Here is an 18498-nt window from a genome sequence, read left to right on the forward strand (position 1 = left end):
TGCTTCAAGCTTTATTAACTTAGTTCATGATTATCTAAAATAGTCTTAGTCCTGTTTACTAGGTAATTCGGCCTATGTTAGTCTTGAAATAGTGAAGCCAAATGTCATTGGGATCCAGGCACATATTGCCAGTTGCCAGCAAGGTAACTACTTGGACATTCCTAGACAGCTCAAACCGAGTAGGCCTGTACTCATCATCTTGCCCCAGACCTGATCCTCTCTCTTTCATTCTTTCAATGTACTAGGCACTGAGTATCCCAAAGTGAATAAAACAAGGTATGTTCCCCATCTTTAGACTTTAGTGCAGTGGGGATTTAATGAAGGTTTGACACTTTGAAAAGATCATCTCTGTGTGTAGAATGAATTTGAGTGAATTAAGGATGGTGGCAGGGAGACTGATGAAGAGGCTGTTGGAGAAATCAAGTACAGTGCTGGTGAATAGGTAGGGAGTGGTGGATGAATGGAACAGATTTTAGAATTAGAATCAGTGGCACTGGTGATTGATAGATTAAATGTGGGGGGCTTGGGGGAGCAGATGTCAAAGGTGATTCCCAGGTTTCTGGCTCAAGCACCAGCGTTAGTCGGAGATGATAGAACTGGACACTGGGGAACAGGTCTGGGGCAGAGGGGCAAGAGTTCATGTTTGAACTATCTTTAGGAAAGTCAGGTATCCCTTGTACATTTCCTTTTGTCGGTGTCCTCTTCACCCTGGCCATCATCTGACATGACTTGTCATCTGACATGACTTGTCTCACTCTTTTTTTTCCTAATTTCTTTCAGTCCTTCAAGCTGCTTTGTTATTTCATACATCTTTTCTTTGCATTGCCTTCAGTGTGGTTTGCTTTCCTTCCATCCCCTTTCCCACGTCATTCTCTTCCTGTTTACCTAGCCTCTGAAGCCCTGCTCAGGTGTCACTGTTCGTGTGAATCATTTGTGTGTCATCTCCAGATGAAATCACTGTCTTCTCTGTTCTATTTCTCTGCCCCATGCTCATCCCCGTAATTTGCACATAGAGCCCTGAACTTGAATCATGTGCCTACTTCTCTGTCTTAGACTTAACAGGTTATGAACTCCTTGAGGGTTGGGCCTACTATATCTTTTGTCTTTGTATTCTAAACATAATCGTTGGCCTGTGGTGGGCTTCAGTCATTGTTTACTGAAGTAAATGGAGCCAAAGTTGGTAGCAAGTGTTGCGAGGCTTTGGTAATTAATAGAAATTCAAAGTGTTTGAAATGTATATATTGGGTTCTGTGTTGCTCTCAGAGCCAGTCCAATTCTAGACAGTGCTTGGGTTATAAACACAGATTGATGTGAGTATAATTGCTCTACTTCAGGTATACTTTGACCAATTTGGTATCAGGTAGCTTGAAGGACAGCCTTTAGGAGTGCATAAAGGTTTGCAGTTTGGCACGATTAAAAAATACCAGCTTTATTGAGATATAATTTACATACCATAAAATCTACCCATTTAAAGTGTGTAATTTGATGGTTTTCAGTATACAGATTTGTATATCCTTCACTATAATCTAACTTTAGAATGTTTTTATCCCTCTAGAAAGAAAACTTGTATACATTTGGTCACTCTCCAGTCTCTCCCATCCCTTCAGAATGTTGGCAACCTCTATAGAGTTTCCTGTTCTGGACATCTCTTATCAATGGAATCATATAATATGTAGTCTTTTGTGACTGGCTTCTTTCACTTAGCATGTTTCTGAAATTCATCCATGTTTTAGCATGTTTTTTTTATCATTGAATAATATTACATGCATGGATGTACAAATTTCTGTTTATCCATTTGTCAGTTGATGGACCTTTGGATTTTCTATTTTTTGGCCGTCATGAATACTGCTATGAACATTTATGTACAAGTTTCTGAGTGGATGTGTTTTAATTTTTCTTGGATATATACCTAGGAATGGAATTGCTGGATCTTGTAGTCCTCTGTGTAACTGCCAAACTATTTTCCAAAGTGGCCACACCATTTCTCTATGTTCTCCCCAGCACTTGTTATTGTCTTTTTATTTTGCCATTTTAGCGGGTTTGAAGTGATATCTCATTGTAGATTTGCATTTTCCTAATAACTAATAATGGTGAATATCATTTCATATGTTTATTGGCCATTCATATATTTTCTTAGGAGAAATGTCTTATTCATAAACCCTTTGTCCATTAAAAAGTTTTTTTAAGTTTATTTATTTTGAGAGAGAGAGACAGTATGAATGGGGGAGGGGCAGAGAGAGAGGAAGAGAGAATCCCAAGCACTGTAGCACAGAGCCCAATGAAGTGCTCGAACTCACAAAATTGTGACATTGTGACTTGAGCCAAAACTGAGTCTCATGCTTAACCAGCTGAGCCACCCAGGCACCCTGCCCTTTATCCATTTTTAATTGGGTTGTCTTTTTATTATTAAAATTAAAGATTTGTACCTCTCATCAGACATATGATTTACAATTTTCTCTCATTCTGTTGGTTGTCTTTTCACTTTCTTGATGGTATCATTTGAAGGACAAAGGTTTTAATTTTGACCCAGTTTAATTTATCAGTTTTTTTCTCTTGTTGTTTGTGCTTTTGGTATCATGTTTAAAAAATCATTGATTAACTCTGGTGCAATTTCTTGAGCCTGTCTTTTTCCCCTGAATTTTTTAAAGTTCAATCGTAACTTGTTTGGGAGCCTGTGGACTTGTTATAGCCCCCAGGATCAGACTCACAACACCCTATCCATAGGTCAAATAGGCCAAAACTGATGTGTGCTTGGAAATGGGGATGAGGATGGTGGCTATTTGTCCTGCCAATCTTGGAAAGGTATTTGCTAGAATCTGTTAATCTGGTGAGTAAGGGCTTTTCGAATGTACAAACAGGTTTTGTGCTTTTTTACTTAATGTTCAGGGAACACCATTTAAATTAACTATGCCCTGGAATCTCAGACTATGGTTTTAACTTGTATGGAATAAGCACTTTACAAAAGGGTAGTATTTGGGTGAAGTTTACCAGTGGGTTGATGATTTGAGACCTGTAATATACAGACTTAGGTCTGCTGTGTGCAGTTTTCAAAATGCTAACTGTGGTAGTCTTTCTTACTTATTTCACATTTTGGAATATAGGTTGTTTGTGATTGTTTTTGGTACATTTCCCTGCTCTTCCTCTGAGTGCCAGTTTAAGGAATTGCTAATTGTCCTTTCTTGCTGGAAAGTACTGATTTCCATTTGAATATAACAGTCTTTTGGCTAAAACTTTCCTATGGTTGATTTGAGCAAATACAAGAAGCCTTCTGTTTGTGGACTGAATGTTCAGCCAGCCGTGACGTAGTCACTATTATCAATGAAGCTTATTCATCAGTCTCCATGCTGGTGCATTGTACAGGGCTTGCAGAGGATCCTGGACATTTTGAATGGAGAGCTTCTCCTTTGCTTACCTCCATACACTGTTGGTATTAAGTGATTCTGTTTTCTGTCTTTTCCAGACCTTGTGGATAATTAGATCTTTTTGTTTTCTGTTGATTCCCAAAAGTGTCTTGCAGATGGGTAAGCACTGATTGAGAATTTGTTCATTTCTGATAACAAGATGGCAATTAATGCTGTTTGGAGATAGTTTTATGTTCTCTTATATGTGAACATTTGTCTTATATCCAATGCCACTTTACAAAGACACGGGCAACATTATGTTTTATAAACTAAAATGAAGTGGCAGCTGATGATCGTAGATTAAAAGCTTATTACTCTTTAGGTAAATTAAACTGTTTAATCTTGTATACTTGTCGAATAATTAGATTAAATTCACAGGTTAATTGGTGAATTTCACTTGTATAGATACAGCTGTAAAGATACACAAGGGGCTCTTTGTCCTAGTTCATGACCAGAATGAAGTAGAAGTTGATATAAAGCTAAGTCTATTGTATCCTTTGGTAAAATCATGTGCCCTGAAATATAGCAGGCACTTATTATAGAGCCTGATAAAACACAATCGGACCACCATAACATGGAGACTGGGCCTGTCCCACAACAAGAGGACGACAGTGTTATGATAAGTGGTAATCCCTGTGTGTGTTAATTGTGGCAAAAGAGGGGTATAAATACCCATGATAGAACAGTATTTGATTTGTTTCTGACTACATCTAACCACAGGCTTACTTTTTTCCCAATATTCCATGAAAAATGGTATATGCTTGCGCCACACTCCCTTCCACTGTTGCTTTCTCTCAAGAGTCACTGAGTTTCAGGGACTCACTAAATCTGTGAGAGGGAGAAGCTATTCTAGGGAGAAGCTTATCTCTGGGTCTTTGAAGACTGGGAGCTCCAGAGGCTCTGGCTGACTCAACAGTTTTCATTTGAGGGACTCACATTTTCCCTAGTGACATTTCATGGCATATTAATTTCTTCCAGGCAAGAAACCTCCTTCCCTGCCGGCAGCACCACACACACTTGTGTTATACCGCCTCCCCCCACCTCCCTTTAGAGATTCCCTGAACCCATAGGATTGTCTGGATTGAAGATGAGTCTTGGTTTGATACTTACTGAGTTAAGTACCTCAGGTCAGCTGTGGTCCAGAACTAACTAGGGGGTTTCAGGAGACCCTAGAGTTGTCCTGGGGTCAGTAGTGAAAGAACTGTTTGTATTTTTTTATCTCTCTATTCTCTTTTTATCTCTCATGGTGTCTAAAATACTGCTTTCTACATGGAGTGTGCAAAACAAATGTGTTGGCTATATACCTCTTTCCTTGTTCTCTCTCTCTCTCTCTCTCTCTCTCTCTGTGTGTGTGTGTGTGTGTGTGTGTGTGTGTGTTATCAAGGCCCAATATCATTCTAGAATTTCACATTTCACCCCAGATACCTCCCGTTTCTCAGCAGCACACACCTCATACTTGTATTTAGTGAACTTTCACATTTTCATTCTAGAATTTCCCATTTCATCCTGATCTCTCTCCTTTCAGTAACCCACTCATCCTTGTTCCTACTGCTCTCCCTCTTGTATAATCAGACCACCTATTGAATTAAATGAACAACTGTCTAATTGTAGATTTTGATACCTATTGGTAAGCGAGGAATACTATACATTCCTACCTTTGAAACATTTCTCTAAGCCATTCTTTCTTGCCCGTTTTCCTTGATATAATGCAGCTTCTCTTTACTTCCCACCTAGATTATTCCAGTATGTTCATAACTGGTATCTGCCCCTCCTTCTGTTCTGTCTCCCTTCAAATCTATCTACCATACTGCTACCAGAATAACTTGAATGAAGATACAAATACAGCCTTCTCTGGGTAATACAAATGTTCAGTGGTTCCCTCTTGTGTTTTAGGTAAAAAGCCCAAAGTCTAAACGTTAAAGTCATGCAAGTCTCTTGCAATTTCTTTGTAGCTTAACTTCCTGCACTTATACTGTTTATTACTATGCCTCAAAGTTTATGCTCCAAACATGCCATCCACTTTTATGACCCCCAAGCTTTTTCAGATGCTCTTCCTTCCCTAGAATGCATTTCCCTTCTCACTGTCTCTGGTTAACCCCCACTTATCCCTTATAGCTTAAAGGTTATCTTCTCTCTGGAGCCACTGTTAAATCTCACAGGTTTTTCTCCTCATCTGTGCTCATATCATATGTGTAGGACAGCATGTAGTGCTAGCGGTATGTCACTTTATTGCATTACTTCTCAAACTATTTGTGGGCTGACATTTTGTAAAAAGTGTAATAAAAATGAAATACTAGAAAAATGAAATGTAAAAAAGACATACAAAATAGAAGCCTCATTTATAAATGACTAGAATCAACAGACCTAAAATTACTGGTAAATTGCTATAAAGGTTTTATAGCAGCACTTTCAACAATAGCCAAATTATGGAAAGAGCCTAAATGTCCATCAACGGACGAATGGATAAAGAAGATGTGGTTTATATACACAATGGAATACTACTTGGCAATGAGAAAGAATGAAATCTGACCATTTGTAGCAACATGGATGGAAGTGGAGAGTGTTATGCTAAGTGAAATAAGTCAAGCAGAGAAAGATACCATATGTTTTCACTCATATGTGGATCCTGAGAAACTCAACAGAAGATGGCAGGGGTGGGAGAGGTGAAGGGGGTGAAAAAAGTTACAGAGAGGGAAGGAGGCAAACCATAAGAGACTCTTAAATGCTGAGAACAAACTGAGAGGGTTGATAGGGGGTGAGGGAGAGAGGAAAGTGGGTGATGGGCATTGAGGAGGGCACCTGTTGGGATGAGCACTGGGTGTTGTATGGAAACCAATTTGACAATAATTATATTAAAAAAATAAAAAAACATGAGGATTTTAAATCTGCCCCCCCCCCCAAAACAATAGCCAAATTATGGAAAGAGCTCAAATGTCCATCCATGTTGTATGCAAATGACAAATCACTAAATTCTACTCCTGAAACCAATACTACACTGTATTGAATTTAAATAAAAAAAAAAAAAGAAAAAAATTGCTATAAAGTTTTCTAAATGTTTACTCTCCATTTCTGAACTTGCTATTTTCTTGTAGACCGACAACAAACAATTCAGGGGTTGGCATGAATAGCATTGCTTTATAACATTTATCAAACTGTTGTATAGTTTTTGCATGTATGACATTTACTTTCCTCACTAGACAGGGACTGTGTCTTATTTATCTTAATTTTCTTGTATTTTCCTTTGTATGCCTTCTTATCCTTTGTCTCCTAACCTCCCCACCTTATAACCTTTAAGATTATAAGGTTTTAAAATTAGTGTGCATGGCACAGAGTTAATCAGTAAATTTTGCTGAATAAATTAAGTGTAGCATTGATCTCTTTACCTTGTAATGACAACTGGCTTGCATTTTGGTTTGCAGAGTAACTTGGGTAGAGCTTTATATTAGCTTATGCGGGTATTGCTTTGAACTTCATGATGTCATAGAGAAGTTCTGCTGAGGAAAAGGCTTGCAGACTCTCAGGTAGATGCAGTTGTGTTTGATACACAGTCTCTAAGAAATCTTGTGCGCAAAACATCCCTGTAGTCTCAGCATAAGTGATAAAATACTGTCTGCAATAGGGGAGGAGTAAACTAGTAACACCACTGAAGCAGCCTGTTAGCAAATAGTTGCTTTGAGGAGAATGTTTATGGCCAGTTAAAAATGAAATGCTTCTAATTTTTCTGGTTTTACTGACATACCACATGCAGATGCCCTTGTCTTCCAGGTCTCCCCTCTCTGAGGAGATCCAGCCCTCACATCCCTCCCTTCATTCTTATTCACAGTGCTTTAGTCAAGTTGTCTTTAGAATCTACATTTTAAAAGATGCTTCTTTTTTTATTTTTGAGAGAGAGAGAACACAAGTGGGAGAGGGGCAGAAAGAGGGAGGGAGGGAGGGAGGGGGAGAGAGAGAGAGAGAGAGAGAGAATATGAATGTGCGTTGTCAGCACAGAGCCCAGTGTGGGGCTTGACTCATGAACCGTGAGATCATGACCTGAGCCAAAGTTAAGAGTTGGATGCTTAACCAACTGAGCCACCCAGGTACCTCTAGAATTTGCATTTTTGAAGTTGTATTCATCTAGCTTCAGAACTCCCCTCCCCACCTGCTGTGGTAGAAAGCACTGGAAACCTGAGTTCCAGCCTAGGCTTTGCTCTTGACCGCATGATGCTGGACAAGTCATACACCTTTTGTAATTTGGGTCCTCATTCGAAAATCCAGATTAGATTATTTCTAGGGTTTTTTTTTGTAACTCTTCCCTTTGGTCCTTGTGGGGGTTGATGTTTGCTTGCTTCGCTTTTGGTCTTTTAACTCTGAGTGGTGGTCTTCATATACTACCCTATACATCCTGTGCCAGCAGTTGCCTTATTTTATTGACATTCTCTTTGCTTTTTCCTCCCACGTCCCCTAGAATACTGTAGCTTCCTCAAAGACATCCTATTTGTCTTTGTATTAGCTGATCTTGGCCCAGTGTCTCAATTCATGCCCTATTAATGTTGGTGGGTGACATGTTAAGCTGAACTCTGTTCTTTGTTTTTGCTTCAGAGCTTTGTGCAGCAACCTGCTTGCCAGGTGTGAACCCTTGCATTGGTTGTATATTTGATACCTAATTAATATATTACAGAACTGTTTCAAGTTGTGGAAGTCCTAAACCCATTAGAGTAATGCAGATTAGTCACATGCATGTGTAAAACATGAGAGTTGTGGTTATTCATTCATTGTTTTCCTCAGGAAGTTCTCATTGATTATTAGCTTGATGAAGGATCTGACTTGGTATTCCTCTGTCTGGGCCTTCTTGGCCTCTGGCAGCGGGGAGAAAGATGTGAATTCTCTGCCCACATTCTGTCCAGCCCAGCAAGGCAGCCTGCCAAGAGTCTTAAGTCACATGCCCAGCAAGTTGCTGCTACTATTTTTCTTCCTTGTCTTTTTCAAGGCTCTTGTTGTTGGGATCTCTGCCTGGTGTCCTTGGATTGTAGCTTTTTTGGTTCTCCCCACTACAGACATTGTTTAGTAGCAGTTGCAATCTTTACTGGGGCTGTATTACCTCTGCTGAGTAGGCCAAGTATATTTTATGACACCATGCTACTGGGCAGGACTTGGAGAAGTGGGGGCAGTGGTCTTGTTGTAGTCTTTGCTTGGAGCCATAACTTCTACATTAAGCTTACATTCCTTAGTATCCATAGTCTGCCTCAGAATGTCCCCAGGCTAGGGTGTGCGTGGTGTGGGCACAGTGTGAGAGGCAGCTCGTCCTCACCCATTTGCTGAAGGAGGGAAGTCCTCACCGCCTGGAATGAAATATGAAATATGAAATGCCCCCCCCCCCCCCCTTAGCTTTTCTAGTCAGGCATTCCATCGTGCATTCTGTTTGCAGAGCTGAGCTTCGAGCCTCTGTGATAGCTTTCATGTACCAGTTTGCAGGCACCATTAGGGAGGTTGGTACTTTGAATTGTATTTGTAATGGTGGTGGTGGATTAAAACTGAGCCGCTTACACGTTTTCCTAGTCCATGTGATTGCGAGATGGTTTGCAAGGGTTAGAAGTTTAGTGGCTGGATGTCTCGTGGAACGAAACTAATTAATGCATAAGTTTATTGAACTGCTAACCCTAGCATTCCCTAACACGGTGTTCTAAGTAATAGCCATGGTCTTACAATGACCCCCATTACCCAGAGTCACCCATCCAATTGAGACATGTGGAGAAAAGACAAAATTGTGAGACTGGAGGAGAACTTAGAACATTTTCTCCTTTTTCAGTTTTTGGATTTCTTTTCTTTCTGTTGAATCCTTCTGTTCTCTCTCAACGGGAGGAGCACTATTAAGTTGGCATAAAACCTGTATTCCAATACTGACCCCTCCACTTTTGAGCTGTGTAACCTTGTGAAAGTTTATTATCCTCTCTTCTCTGTAAAAACAAGATACTGCCTCTGCTTAACTTACATAGCAACTTTAAACATTGAGTATCATGTGAAAGTGTATACTCGGCATGGTATACTACTGACCTGGGGAAAGCTTTAGTAAAGGTTCCTTTCTGTTTTCCTGTTAAGTTGAGCATACAAAATATTACTTACTGTAAATCTCTCACTTGTACTGTATTGAAAACAGGAAGAAAATGTTATAAATAGAATCAAGTAAAAATCGAGTCACTTGATGAAAAAAGAAGTTAGTTCAGTGAACATTTCTTGTGTACTAGGCACTGTGAGTGGAGGTGAATACCGCTTCCTTGAGCTACTGGTAGTCTGAGGCAAGCGGACAGTCAGCAGGGTGTGGTAGGTGCTGTGGAGTCAGGGCTGCTTTGCTGTGTAAATACAGGGGGAAGACACTTTGTCCAGAAGTGAGAGGAGGAGAAGAGTCAGGGAAGAGTCCCTTAGGGAATGCGTTCAAAAACGCATTCAAAGTTCAAAAAAACTATGGCTTGTTGAAGAGAGAACTGCACAAAGAAAGACAAAAAAGCATAAAGTGGCACAGGGAGTGCAGCTTGGGTGCTCAGGTGTGCTTCATTGTAGCAGTTGTGTGTGTGACCTGCTGGTGGTGGAAGGGGAAGCTATGAATGGTGGCTCATGGAAGGCCTTTGAGTCCTGGTGAGAAAGTTAGTTTATCCCTTATGGGAGAGTGAGGTCCATTCATCCCAAGGATCTATTCTAGGGTGGAGTATAAGCACATTTGCTTGTTGGAAGTGCCCTCTGGGGCTGGTGGTGCACAGAATGTACTGGCGGAAGACAAGGTGAAACAGGGGCAGGTATACTAAGAGGCCGGTGCAAGGGTTCAGAGGAGAAATGATGAGGGGCCAGAACAGAAGGAACAAATGGCAGAAGAGTTAAACAGGAGACCACCAATTTAGCGGGTAAGCAATGTAGGAGGTAAACTTTCCTTGTTTTAAAGGATGCTAAACATGTCCTGGGTGAATGTCTATGTTCTTGGATGCATTGGAATGGAGAATAAAGGAAGAAGATCCAACTTTGAGAGAAGATGATCAATCCAGTTTTGGACAAATTGAATTTGTTCTGCTTGAGGAACGTGGTCCAAGGGGAAGAAGACCAGTAAGCAATTCAATATATGGGTCTAGGGCTTAAAGGAGGTCAGCACCAGCAGTGTAGCTTTTCATGTTAAACTTAATTGTTAATAGTTACACAGGAAGCAAAAAGTAAAATGGTCCCTTTGTCCTTGCATTGTGACAGAGGGACAGAAATTTATAATATATCACAAATGGATCTGTCGTTAAAAATGCCTGGTAGATTACCACCTCCCTTTCTATCTCAATTCTTTCCTAAATTGAGATACAATACTGTTATCTCCTTATTCTCTCTCAATTCCCATAGTGCCTTTTGGTTTGAAATACTGCTTTGAAATTAAATAAGATTGAATTTTGAAGGGTCTTACATTTTAATGTGATACTTTACATGACTCCTAGCTGCATTTTAATGTGGCACGGCATATCTTCCGATGCCTCTGGGAGTGCTTCAAAGTAATTTTTATTATTATTATTATTATTATTATTATTATTATTATTATTATTAGCTCTCAGACAAAAGTTTAGAGAAAATTATTAGAAAAATCAGGATGTATTCCCTAGGCTATCACCGGAGAAATGTAAATGTCTCAGCCACAGTGGCTTTTTGTCTTTTCCCTTGGCACAGCCTGCCTTCTCCTGGAGGCTCTGCAGGTTTAGATTAGAATCAAGGTGTTACTTGAGTGACAGTATTCAGATAAAGTTCTTGCAGCTTCGAATTTCTTTAGATAATCTTCCACACCATCACCTTTCCCCTTACCATTCCTTTACCTTTCCTCAGCTAGGAGGACAGACTTCATCTTATTTCAGAAGATCTTAGGAAATCACATTCTTGGATATTCTCATTCTGGTCCTTTGTGGTCTGTACATATTTTCCTCAGTTATTCTCACGTCAGTATTGTGCTTTATGTAATCGGTCCCTTCCTACCTCTTTCCTTTGACTATACATAGAAAATCACTGATTCTTTTCTGGCTTCCTCGAAATTATAAGTGTGTCTTTTTTTTGTTTTGTTTTTCCATCCCTCCCTCCCTTCCTCCTTTTCTCCTTCCCTCCTTTAAGGTAAAAAATATTCTAGGTCCAAGCACGACACTCCCCCCACCCACCCAGAATATACCTGCTAAACTCCTATATTATTCTAGCCACATGACTGACCACCCTTTCCTTAAATAATTTTTGTACAGGGAAGTTCACTGTCTCATACAGCTTATTTAATTATCAAAAGGCCTCCTTTATGTAACAGGGTGATATTGTGATATGTTAATCACATGCTTTCTGTTCCTGGTATTTCCTGCTGCCCTCTGACAGTTTTACTTTTTCTGGTTATCAGGGGAGGAAAGAGACACCTCAGCAGAATGCAGAGAAGAGGCGAGTGTCTAGTTTTTGAATTTCAAAAATTACAAAGTCTGGGTGTGTGTATAAAACAATTTGGAAAAGTCAGGAAAAACAATTTTGTAGACTATTTGAGGAAGGAGAGTCAGTTGAGAGAGTGTAGGTATTGGCATTGTGCTTGCAAGAAACGTTTAGGAAGGTTTGATGAATTCTAGAGGTACGTTGACTTCTCCCTGAGACATCAGAGCAGAAGTGCAAAGATCAGGTTTCTGCCTCAGTTAAATGGGGGTCACAAATGAAATAAAGTTTAGTCACAGAAAAAAAATTTAAAAAACAGTTACATTTCTTGACCATGTGATTTGTAGACTGAGATTGTATCTACTGTCTCTATGCAGTATTGAATACAGTGGAAGATTGCTTAGGTTTGGAAGCCAGTTTGATGTGGGTTTCAGTCCTGGCTCTGCCAATATCCTAGCCAGGCTACTTAATTTCTCTGAGTTTCTCTCAGAGAAATTCAGAGTCTGTTTCTCTCATGTGTATAACTGGAATAACAACACCCACCCTGTGGGAGTGCTTGGATGGATCTAGACCAGTGCATTGGCTTATCCTAAACCCTCAATAATACTGTCCTTCACTTTAATTTTTCTCTTAGTACTGCCTTTTATTTTGTCTTCTCATGACTTACAGAATAGATGTAAATACTTCTTTCATGTGATAGCCCTGCAGGTATTTGAAGACCAATATCCTTAACACTGCCTAGCATTGTGTTTTGCATATTGAGAAGCAGTGTCTCATAGTGCATTCTGGGTACACTGTTGAATCCCAGCTAGGTCACTTATTAACTTAGGTAAGTTACTTCTTTGGACCTCGATTTCTTCATTTATAAAAGTGGGGTAATAATAATAGTAACTATCTTATGGACAGTTGTAGATATTAAAGATGTTAATATATATAGAGACTTCTAGGTTCATAGTAGTTAATTAGGCATGTAGTAAGTAGTTCCTATGACAAAGACCATGCTACTTGTTAATCTGGTTGTGTTTTATTTTCCTCTCTTTTTTTTTTTTGAGAGAGAGAGCATGGATGTGAGTGGGGGAAAGGCAGAGAGAGAGGGAGAGGGAGAATCTTAAGCAGGCTCAATGTCTGGCATGGAGCCCAATGTGGGGTTTGATCTCACAACCTTGAGATCATGAGCTGAGCTGAAATTGAGAGTTGGATGCTTAATAGACTGAGCCACCCAGACCCCCTGTTTTCCTCTTTGGAGCCAGATCGAAGCTTCATTTTCCTGCATTCTTTGCAGTTAGGTTGGAGCCACATATGTGTTCTAACTGGTAGACTGTAAGTGAGAGTGTTGGATTGTGGAGACCCACATGTTGAGATGAGCGAATCACAAGATGATACGTGACCAAATCCTGAGTCACTGTTTGGAAGAGAGCTTCCAGTTCCATAGAGGATATTGTGTGAACACGAAATAGACTTTGTATAAAGCTGCTGAGATTTCAGAGTTGATTTGCTGCCAAGGCATAATCTAGCCTGTATGGGTTAATGTAATATGGCTATTATTATTGATGAGACGAACACCAACACCAAATGGAAGAAACTGTTGAGTGGTCAGTTTAGCAGAGGTCTTTTTAATGAAGATTATTAAGGAGGAGTGAAGAGAGGATTTTATTAAGGAAACAAACAGGGTTGGGGCAGGGATATTAATTTTTCTTTTTGGAAGGGATTTCATATAAACTCATGTCTGGGTGATAACAATTCATTACCCTTCTTTTTCTTGCCCCATATCTTACAATAGAAAAATTTTTTAAAAAACCTTCATCTATCTTGTTAAACTTAAAGCAGGTATATTCTGGAATAGTGATTAATAATTTTATTAGTGAATGAATTACATGAAGGCTGGGGATAAAACATGGGCCATCCATAAACATGGTGAAGTGACCCTTGAGGTGAAACCTGCTCAGTGGCAAAGTGTTGCCAACCGTTGTTCTGGTAGTTTCTCTGCTTCCCTGGCATGACACACAAAATGGTAAATGGATTTGGTTTTTGGGACAAGTTTTCGAGTATCTTCAAACACTTGCCACCAATAACTAGGGCTTCTCAAAATGATTTCTGTATCATTTTCCTCTTTTCAGTTATCAATCCTTCATGTATTTCTCAGATTAAGTCATAATGAAGATGGGCTAAGAAATACTAGAATAAAGTGTAAGAAAAATAATACAGGCCAAGTATTTAGAGGTGACTTCCTTAGAGGTCTAAGCAGAACAACTTCATTTATTAATGGAAATTGATGTGTGAAAAAATATTTGACCCATAGCATTACTGGATCAGTGGTCACATATATATTGTATTACCCTAATGTCTGCCTTTGAGAACATAAGAAAATGCAAACAGATGTTTCCTAAATTTTTTTAACAACAACAAAAAGATTGTGCAGTGCTGCGTTGGAGCAGCTGATAAAATTCAGTGACTATTCTTTTCTACAGAGAATATTTTCTGATACGACACTGGAGTTTTACATTGTGTGTGTGGGGGAAGCATAGACCCTCCTACGATTTTTGATTTTTTTATCTCTCCTGGTCCACTGTGGAGTGTCATGACAGTAGGAACATTGATACACACTAATAATCTGGAGAGAGGTGATATTAGGAATGAAGTAAGAGGCTTATCACTTTGGGGAATGGAGTGGCCTAGATAGATCCAGTGTTCTGAATCCCCTCCGTCTTCAGGCGGCAATGAAAAGTTTGACTCTCCCTCTTGTTTCACTAGTGGCAGGACTCTTATTCCTTTTTCTTTCACTCAGTTTCTGTCGTGGCATGGGGACTTTGTTGGAGCCCCCTGATCGTGGCAGCAGTGGTAGATGCTCCTCGGACGTACTGGGGGGGGGGGGGTAGGTGCAGAGAGCCCTTGGCAGTTCAATGATGCTGGTGACTTCAGGGGTCATGACTTAGGGATTTCCTGTGTACAGGACCCTATTTGATAGTTCCAGCAATAGCATGAGGGGTTTGAAAGGATAGCACCAAGGTTTGAGCCTGTTATTACCATTAGCCAGAAGACAGAAGTTGGGAAAAAAAACTTATTTTTAAGGGCAAAATATTGACTTTATTTTTGGACATTGAGTTTGAAGTGATGAGTGATTAACACAGTGGCTGGAAGTTTGACACTGTTAGCTGGGGCTAACAGTGATTTACATACATCATTTGTTGTTAGGCCCCAATTAAAGACACCCCCACCCCATTCTCTGTTTGATAGAATACATCTTTCAGATTATAGAGCAGGTTGGTAGACGCATCTGATTTATTATATAAACTCTGACAAAAAACTTTTTATGAGCACATCTTCTTTTGTTCAGTAGGGGTACAAATTTATCTCTGTTAAATATAGTAAGAGAAACCAACATGAAATGAGTAAATTTTGTTTTTAAGGAAAGGTACTATTGACGAAAATAGAAAAGTGGGATAACAATTTTTAAAACATAGATTTGGCTTTGTGAACAAAATAATTTTTTTCACGGCAAACTTCCTTCAATAGGAGAGAGAGGAGCATTTCTTCTCTGTCACATTTAATCTGTAGCCATCTGCTGCTGTATCTCATTATGTTCTTCATGTAATTAGAGCAATTAGGATGAAGCTTGCACTATATATTGGTCTTGGAATGAGGGTTGAGCTATTTGCAGGCTTATTTTGAAAGACTGGAGATTAATGACCTAATCTTTTAGGTAAACTGATGGAAACTGAAAAGTGTTTAAGCTAGTAAGAGAATAAGGGCATTATCTGTAATATTGCCTTCTTATCACCATGGTAACTAGCTATCTCGACAAGTAAATTTAAAAAAAAAATTAAGCTTATTTATTTATTTTGAGAAGGACAGAGACAGCACGAGTAGGGGAGGGGAAGAGAGAAAGGAGAGACAGAGAATCTCAAGCACCATCAGCATGGAGCCCAGCATGGGGCTTGAACCCACGAAACCATGAAATCATGACCTGACCTGAAACCAAGAGTGAGATGCTCAATCGACTGAGCCATCCAGGTGCCCCTCGACAAGTAAATTTTTAATAAGATTAACTCAAAAGATGATGGAAAAGAAAAGATTGTAGAAGAAAGAGAGGATATGGGCTCTGTGGTCTGGGGATTATGGTGGAAAGCTCTCTCCAGATTTTTGACGTTGAACTGGGTGGAAGGAGGGGATGGAGAAAAGGAGCAAGGGGAATGAAAAGAGGCAGTGTTAATCAGAGATGTGCAAAACCCTTTTGGGAAGCCAGTCACATGAATGTGATTTGAACACTGAAGAAGGGCAAGGGGATTAGGAACCATAACCACCATAAACTAAGGGATCCTTTGGATAGGATGGCAGTGCTGTTTCACACACCTACCTAGGATTAATATGCATTCCATATCCTGGAAGGGGCTTCTTCTTCTTTTCAATGTTAATTTATTCATTTTGAGAGAGAGAGAGAGAGGGAGAGCAAGGGAGGGGCAGAGAGAGAGAGAGGGAGGGAGAGAATTCCAAACAGGCTCTGTGCTGTCAGTGCAGAGTCCGACATGGGGCTCGGTCCCAGGAATCATAAGACCATGACCTGAGCTGAAATCAACAGTTGGATGCTTAACCAACTAAGCCACCCAGGTGGCCTTAGAAGGGGCTTCTTGTACGGGCTGACAGTTCTTTCTTCCTGCTCTGTTTCCTTCTCTGCCTTCTTTGTCTACATTGCAATTGACATTAGTAATAATTAATAATGAATTAATAGCATTATTATTAATAACACATTCCCAATAAGTCAACTATTGCATTGTTTTTCCCACTGATATTTCTCGAGTCTTTACTCCAATTCAACCTACTTTTGGCCACCAAATACATTTTTATGAAGTATTACTTCATCTTTGATTCTTTTTATGAAGGTTCTGTATTGCCCAAAATACCAGACTTCTTATCCTGCCATTCAGGGTACCCTGAAGGGAGCCTGACCCACATTATCACCCTCAGCTCATCTGCTTGTATCCTATTTCCAGCTAGTCTAGCATCTTCCGTGCCTTAAAAATGTTTCATGTTCATCTCTGCTGTTGCTTCTCTGCTCATGCCATTGGTCTTGTCTGAAAACCCCGTTGTCTCTCTAAGGTCTAACGTAGTACTCCACTATTCTAATTATTTTCTACCACTATTTGCTCTTGTATAGTCTTCGCAGTGCTCAGAATAGTTGTTTGTGATGTAGTGGATGCAGAAAAGCTGGTGGTGATTAAACCATAGAACTTTAGAAGTGGAAGAAACTTTAGAGATCAAGATGACCCATCTTGTTTTGAATTTCGAGTAGTGGTAGGACTAGGTCTTTGGGAACTCAGGCAGTCAAGTCAGCCTAAAGAAATGAGTTGGGTCTTTATTTCATTTCTTTTTAAAATCTGCTGTCAGAGTCCTGGTATTATTGAATTGTACCATGCTCACGCAGTTGACAGAGAAAGCCATTTTTTTCCAGTTTTGAGGGGATTCATCCCGGATGCGTTGAGTGTGGTTAGCTTCTGGGTGTGTGCCCAGTGCTGTGTGCATGGAACAATTAGTTCTAGGGGCTGTCCATGCTCTACTCTATTTAGACCAGGACTCATTTTATGTGTGCCAGGCCACCGCTGAGCTTGGCACATGGTGGTGGGCAGGAGAGGCCTGCTTGCCTCTCTGCATATGACAAGTTCTGCTGCTGTGGGGTGGAGCATATGCCTGGGTGAGAGATCTTGCGGGAGAGAGCAGCAGAAAGAACAAAACACTGGGAACGAGGGACTGAGAATGAGCGTAGGAGCAGAAAGAAAAGGAGGTGTTGACAATAGAGGGTTCCTGGTATAAACGGCTAGAGTAGACCAGGCTTGTGATGTCTTTCACACTGTAATGCACCTTTACCTAGGTCCTAGCAACACCTGGAGGCTTCTGGCTTCAGTCTTTATTTCATTGTGGCATGACTTATGCCTTATCCCAACCCTACTTGAGGAAAGTGTTAATTCTTTACTAAAGAATTTATTTAGTTCTCCAGGGGCTCCTGAACTCTTTAATTTGCCTTTAGTTTATGACAGTGAGACCATGGTCTGCATATCTGAAACTGTTCCATTTGTCCTTGAATTACCCGCCCCCACCTTCCCCGAGCATTTAGCTATAGCTTTTATAAATTCAGTGATGGCATCTGCCCAAAGTGACCAGGACATAGCTGTCCAGCCTTGTGCCCATACTTTATGTTTCAGGCACATGGACTATGTTTCTTCCAAATGTCAGATTTATAGAGTGTCAGGATTTGCACAGATGATGAAATCCTCTCATTTAACAGCTATTTATCGAATAGTATTCTCATCTAAAAAATGTGAAGATTCTTGCCTTCATGGAGCCTCCATTTTAGCAGGGAGAGACAGACAAACATTGAACATAACAAATCAAATGTGTAGTATGTTAGGAGGTGATACATACGTTGGGGAACAGAAAAAGCAGAGAATGGTAAGGGAGTGACTTGAAAATATGTGAACGGGATGATAGTTTAATATTTCAGTTTGAATACATTTAAACCTTATATTGAAACAAATATAATTTGAAGAGATTGTGGCTTTTCCTGTGTTTTTAGATTAGAGGACCATGAGGTGTCAGGCATTTAGATTCTTGTTTATAGATCTTAGAGGTATATAATTGACCATTTAGTCCTGGCCATTTGGGGCTGGAGAGAAGGATAGGAACAAACTGAAAAATCTGTAATCTAACCCAAAATTTA

At 40.0% G+C, this 18498-nt stretch overlaps 1 protein-coding gene across 4 annotated transcripts in view; it reads left to right on the forward strand.

Annotated features, from left to right (window-relative positions):
- IGSF11 (immunoglobulin superfamily member 11) overlaps positions 1-18498 on the forward strand; it is a 130099-nt gene that overhangs the window by 35043 nt on the left and 76558 nt on the right. The window contains exon 1 of one of the 4 annotated variants that reach the window (XM_086675371.1): positions 2693-2827. The exons of the other annotated variants lie outside the window; for them this stretch is intronic. The gene's annotated coding sequence lies outside the window, so the exon portion shown is untranslated. Of the gene's footprint in view, positions 1-2692; positions 2828-18498 lie in introns of those variants that run through there. 4 annotated transcript variants of the gene reach the window in all.

Source organism: Puma concolor, chromosome C2, assembly GCF_028749965.1.
Source record: "Puma concolor isolate L17-30 chromosome C2, mPumCon1.1.hap2, whole genome shotgun sequence".
Taxonomy (NCBI): Eukaryota; Metazoa; Chordata; class Mammalia; order Carnivora; family Felidae; genus Puma; species Puma concolor.